This window comes from Euphorbia lathyris, chromosome 4 (genome assembly GCF_963576675.1).
Source record: "Euphorbia lathyris chromosome 4, ddEupLath1.1, whole genome shotgun sequence".
Lineage (NCBI taxonomy): Eukaryota > Viridiplantae > Streptophyta > Magnoliopsida > Malpighiales > Euphorbiaceae > Euphorbia > Euphorbia lathyris.
In genome coordinates this window covers 35,172,862-35,179,811 of record NC_088913.1, presented here as the reverse complement: position 1 = coordinate 35,179,811, position 6,950 = coordinate 35,172,862, and positions in this window count along the sequence as shown.

The following is a 6,950-nucleotide window of genomic DNA, read 5'->3' as shown; positions in this document are numbered from 1 at the left end:
CATGATTTTCTACCTACCCTTGTTCAAACACTTAGTACGAGGAGCCATAATGGAAACAAAACTTCGGATGTACCACCTATAAAAAAAATCAAATGAAAACTCTAAATAACCCCAACATTTCTATGTACATGCCAATCGTACATTTCCCTAATTTTTGCCTAAGTCGCCCTTTTTGGGTTTTCAACTCAACGAGATCTCTCTATAATCTATATCTCTCATTTTGCTTGAACTGCCCTTAGAGGGTTTTAATTCAGCTTTTAAATCTCTCACAGTTTTTTCTCTATCTCACTTTTTGCCTGGACTGCCTGTTTTGAGGTTTTCAATCCATCATTATTTTTCTTTATTTTCATGGATGCAAAAGAAATTGGATATTTTAGAGTGCGTGGACGCAATAGACATTCCTTTGGTCATTTCCATACTCAACATCGAAGGTGAGTTAGTGGTCAGTCTCTTGATTAGTGGGGAAGCCTTCTGAATGGGTTGACGAATGATCAGATCATGTGGATGCCCCTGATGGAGATTACAACTTGGGTGTTAACCAGAAGTTCATGTGGGTGCATAGGGCTTCACATTGCTACTCATTACTACCTTCCTAGAGTTTCTCATCAGTTATATAGGTAGCAGAGGTGGTGGATTATCATGAAAATTTTGAGGTGAGGCCTCATCTAACTCTATGTCATGGACCACCACCATGGAGAGTTAAACCTTGTTACACATTGTGATGGCTGGCTTGCGTATATCAATAAGGAGCAAAGAACTCATATATTCTTCATCTAGGGCCGGAGTTTATTACTCATGATAATTACAAAGGAAAGATGTTTCAGTCAAAGTCGACTCTTTAGAGGACAACATATGAGGAGAGAGACTAAGCTTCAGGAAGCAAGAGGTCAACTCGACCATAACAATTGGCAACTATACATTGAATTGTTTATTACTCAGATTCCTATCCAAAGCCCCCATATTAAATGGTGTCAGTGCCGGGGAACTATTACAAAATCATTCACTATTATAAACAAGGGTAAATTCCAAAAAAACCCATGTGGTTTCACTTATTTCCGAAAAAACCCCTGTAGTTTGTTATTACAAAAAAGGACTGTGTTATATGTCGTTACCCGAAAAACGGAAAATGGCTTAACAGTGTTAAAATTGATGACGTGACAAAGGGTAAAATGGGCAAAATTAAAATAAAAAAATAAAAAAAAAACAAAAAATAAAAAGAAAATTAAAATAAAAAAGATCTTCAACCTTCTTCTTCTTCTCTGTTCTCTGTTCTTCTATCTCTGTTGATAACTGGAAATTTGCCGTCAAAGGCTAAAGCTTTCGATCTCGAAGATTTGATCGCTAAGTCGAAATTCTATAATGGCGAGTCTTTATTGGTTAACTCACTATCTAGTCCTTCTCAATTTGATGCTTTCAACCTCGAAAAATCTCAAACTTTGCCGTTGAACGGCCGGGATTTTGCTTCCACCATGGCTACGACGGAGTTCGGACTTTACACATCACACACGGAAGCAAAATCACTTCTCTCGATTGGGATTTACGGAGAAAAGCAACGATTTTAACTCAATTCACCGCAGTTGATTCTCTATTAGCATTTATCCCAAATTTCTCAATTATCAGTCGAGGAGCCGTTAATTCACACTTCCCGACTTCCGGTGTTCTGGGTAATTCTTCTTCTTCGTCTTCTTCTTCTAGATAGTTCTTCTTCTTCTTGCGGTAATTCGAGTGGAAACTGGAGGCGATGGGAATGATGGATTCGATTGCTTTTGAAGATCGGCGATGGAGAAAGAAGGAAAAGGAGAATCGCTAGTGTAGAGAACGATTGTAGCACAGACGAACAAGACGAAGAAAGTGAAAATGTAAGGGAATTTCTTTTCCTTGATTATATTGGTAACTGAAATCACCATTTTTGCTTGATTCAATGTGGAAATGAACTGTGAAAAAGTTGAGAAGAAGAAGAAGACGAGATTTGACGAAATTGGGGAAGAAGAAGAAGAAGAAGGAGAAGATGGAGGAGGTTGGGGATTTCTTTTTTATTTTTATTTTAATTTTATTTTTCGTTATTTTTATTTTTTATTTTAATTCTGCCCATTTTACCCTTTGCCACGTCATCACTTTTAACACTATTAAGCCATTTTCCGTTTTTCGGGTAACGGCATATAACACAATCTTTTTTTTTTGTAATAACAAACCACAAGGGTTTTTTTGGAAATAAGTGAAACCACAGGGGTTTTTTTTCTTCTGAATTTACCCTATAAACAAACAAACAATAGCACTTTCATTTAGTTAAATGGGTATTGTGAAAAAGGACATCTATTGCATATGACACAAATACAGAGAAAGGTATAAACAAGAAAATTAGAACATATATAACTCAGTTATAATCTCTCGATCTATCATAATCTGATACATTTGTCTTCAGTCATGACATTCATTAGTCTTGTGACCGGTTTGCTAGTGATACAAGTATGCCCGTCCCATTTGAGTCATAGGATGTTGCGGGTTGGGTGAAATGGTCCCAATAAGCCTTTAAAATAATCTTCATGAAAAACGATAATCATCATATGCATAAGATCATTTGATCCTCGTCAGAAGGAGAATCCTCATCAAAAGGAGACAGATGTCATTTATGCCTTCTCTTAGGGATCATATAGTCCGTAAGAATATTCTGCATACGTGTCCTCCATATCCAAGTGGGATGAAGAAATATGGGACCACCTGCCAGGACTGTGGCTCCCTGATTTCTAGGCGTAGATCGAGAACCCATCATAGGAGTAAAAAGGTCACTCCATACCTCATTGGTAACCTAGGTTGCAAACCTATCCTCTTTAGGCATACTAATGACCCCGTTACCCTAAGACTGTCCCTCACCAGTAACAATAATGTCATGAGTGAGATGAATACTCATCGAATGTGTAGGAATAAAGCTTCCCCTAAATGAAGCATGTGCATTTCTAGTTTTAACATCGACTCCTACTAGCTCTAGTATTTCACGACTCCCCTTTGGAGTAGGGGTCATGGTGTACTAAAAAAGAGGTTAAGAAACAGACAATTTGTAACAAGACATATTCCCAAATCCATTAGGCCATAACCTTTACCTAGGTAGAAGACAAAAAATCTCAAATCTACCAGTCTCGGGAACATATTCAAAAGGGCCATCTTTAGAGTTGGTACACTCCATTTCCTTAGAACCAAGTTCTTCTTCTAAAGAACAAGAAAGAAAAGTTGAAGACAAGAAAGGAACAAAACACAATAAAAAAGAATATATAAGACAAGTACTTATATGCATTATCACCAAGCACACCCACATGAAGGGTTCACCCAAGGAATCAATGTGATTTCCAATGAATCACATCACTTTGTAAACCATGACTTCTCATGACAAACAACTCTCTCCTCCCAACGAAACTCACAATCAATTTAAAAGAGAAGTAATAATTAAAAGGGGCACAATAGAGGAGGTTTTCATATAATAAACCCAACAGGGAACCAATTACAAAAAAACAAGGCCTTCGTCCAAGCAAAAGGCTCATCCAAAAGCAAGAAAACAAAAGATAAAAAAGAAACAACATAATGAGAATGCAAAAAACTTCAGGCGGGTCTCTCTTTTGCATAAGAGATATCCATCTTCTCTTCCTCCTTATCGTAGGGGTTCATACTGAATAAAGCATTCTTTTCCACCTGAGTCCCGACATCATCCAAGAACTTCAGGGTAATTTTTAACTGGACCCCTAGAAGATACTTCTCCCATTTGACAAATATAGTCTTGAATTCTTATACTTGGCTCCCCACCTTAGTTCTTGAACGATTTGTCTGCGCCTTAACCCCTTCCAATTCTTTTTCAACGACTTTTGTACTAGAAACGACCTTGAGGGATATTGAGGAATGTTGCGACAACTTAGTGTTAACTTCATACTTATACAAGAGATCATATTATATCAAGGCATCCGCCTTCGCCTAGATATTGCAGCTCACCTACTTTGGCCAATTCATCGGACCTTCACACAAACTCATCAACCAATCTTGCCTTCTCAACTTCAGCCACCTTATTGGCAACTTGTAACTCCCTCTTCCCAGCCTTCAAATATTTACCCTCTAAGGATAATAACTCTCATGCTCGACCACCGTATCTATGTGCTTTCGCAAGTCCTGCACTTCCTTATGCTTCATGGCCAACGATTTCTTGCAGTCCATCAACTCATCTTTCTCATCCCACAACACTGGTGAGGCTCTAAAAGAACGATCTAAATGGAGCAATGGTTCTCCCAAACACCTCCTACCAGTCCAGTTAGAAAGGTCTCTAATTTCACAACCGGAGCCTTTTGCTCATTTTCCTTACATTTTTTAGGAACAACCTCCGAAGGAGAAGGCAACTCCAACTCCTTATCGACAACTTTTTTACCTTTGGGCTGGTTCCTCTTCCGTGAAGTCGATGGCTCTTTCAGAACGATGTCTCAGATGATGGAAGCTCTAAAAACAAACTGCGACCCACCAGCCGCCTCACACATTCTCTCACCTTAATAGACCAACAAAGTTGACCTCAACTACAAATCCCTCCAAGAGAAAAAACTAAAGAAGCAGGAAAACAAGAAAGCAAGATCAAAATGCGTGTGTAGAGAATGACCTCACAATCCATTGGGAGAATGAGATATTCATGCCCAAAGAATTACATCCTCTGATCTCTAGACTTCACAACCACCGACTTTTAGGTGAAAGATTTGTAGACACAAAAAGGAAAACGAAAAGAAGCAGAGAACAACTCTTTGCAATGTCTCAGAAAACAAAATGTTTCCAGAAAATTCAAATAAAGGATATTTATACCAAGATCCAGGAAGTTCAAGAGTAGCACCCATCGTAGAACTCATTAAATACATCGTGTTTCCATTTAATGTGCTTTAGAATACACAAGCACACATTTAAAAGATAAAGTCTGCCTCCTCAGTCACCTTACTAAAGGCACACACGTGTCCTCTACCCCCCTAACTTCAACAAAAAGGATTCCTTTACCACATCCCCTCTAAAACACTTGAGACACCCACCCTTTCGCTTCTAGCATGAAGGAACATATTGGTCTACTCGTATGAAATAGTTTGCCTACCAGAGGTTGGGGGAACTTCTTGATAAAGCATTTGGGTCCCAAGTTCAACCAAAATGCTCACCCAAGACACGCTCCATGGACCAGCCCACATAGAGCCCATTGTATAAGTCAAACACTACACTAAGCCCATCCCTCGAGCCTGGAAGGGGGCAACCTCAAAGAATGCGATTCAAAGAACGAAACAAAACTCAGGGATATTATGGAGTTATAATCTACCCATCCAAAATGTATATAAATATGTTTGGTAACATTCTTAAGAGGATCTGCTCTCTCTTTACCTACTTTATCTTTCTTATTCTCATTTTAACTTTATGATCCAAATGTTCTTAAAAAATTGTTCCCGACGTAGGTTAACCGACTCTGTAGGCTAACTACATATCAATCTCAACATCTTATCAAGAAGTTAGTCGATTCATTTAAAAATCCAGGACTGGTACTTTAGAATTAAATTATACATGTGAAAACCCATATAATATAATAGGATGGAGATATTTAATTAGTAAAGAATGTTGTAGAATTTCTTCAAGGAAAAGGAAAAGAATGTTGTAGAAGTAGCATTTATTCTTTTCATGCTTCTAGTGAAGTCACCATTTAATTTTACTTTATTATATAACTAAAAGTTCACGTAAGGTTTCACAAGCAAAGAAATAAATTATTAATTTATATAATTCAGGCCTTGCCAAATATATATATAATTTAGGAACAGCAATACGATATGAGGAGAACAATAAAAACCATATGAAACGTGTAATTATTGTATTGCATGCTAATTATCAAGAACTAATTAATGAAATGCCCATCTCGAACAATTGAACATCATTTTTTATAGGCTGAATACATCATTTGCCCCTAAACTTATCCCAAAAACATGATTGACCACTCTAAACTTTTAAAGTGTTCCAATAGTCTCCTGAACTTGCATAAAATATTTAGATAGTCCCCCGAACTTGTGTAAAATGTAATCAATTGATCACTCGGTCGCAAAAAAGCAAGTTAAATGCGGAAGATGTATTGTATGAGTCTTAAAAAAAAGAAAAACGACCAAAATCGGGACACATAGTTCTAATATTAGAGAAGATAAGTTGTATAGTTGAACAAGTAATAACTTCATTTTTAATTTATTTTTTAATTATGTAATAACATTCTAAGATGCGTGGAATACATCTTCCGTATTTAACTTACTTTTTTCACGAACGAGTGATCAATTGATTATATTTTACGCAAGTTTAGGGAGCTAACTGAACATTTTATGTAAGTTCAGAGGGCTATTGCGACACTTTGAAAGTTCAGGGAGCCAATCAACCTTTTTAGACAAGTTCAGAGCACAAATGATATATTAAGCCTTTTTTTTATATAATTTACTATATTATGTTATTATTAAAATAATTTCAATCATTCAATTTAAAATAGATATTTGGATACACAAGTAATTTTTAATTGAATAATTAAACTTCTTTCATATAACTTAGGGCTAATTACAAATCTAGCCCAATTAAGAGGAGTCATCTACATATCTAATCCACTTTGTTTCTATCTTATCAAATTAGACCATTTCATCCATTTTGGACAAAATTACTCTTACTTCTATTGATCGATGGATCTGCTCCTGCTTCTTCTTCTTCCGCTTCATCATCTTCTTCTTCATCTTCTCCCGCTTCTTCTTCCGCTTCTTCTTCTTCTTATTCTTCTTCTTCTTCGGTTCATCTTCTTCAATTTTTTATATCAATCGTTAGCGATTTTTGAGATTTTTGAAGTATTATGTTCAATTTTCCGTAGAAATGGTATGTTTTTAGTTTATACGCCTGCTTTTCTCGCTGGTCTTGCCTCTTTCTTCATCTGTAATGGCATCGTT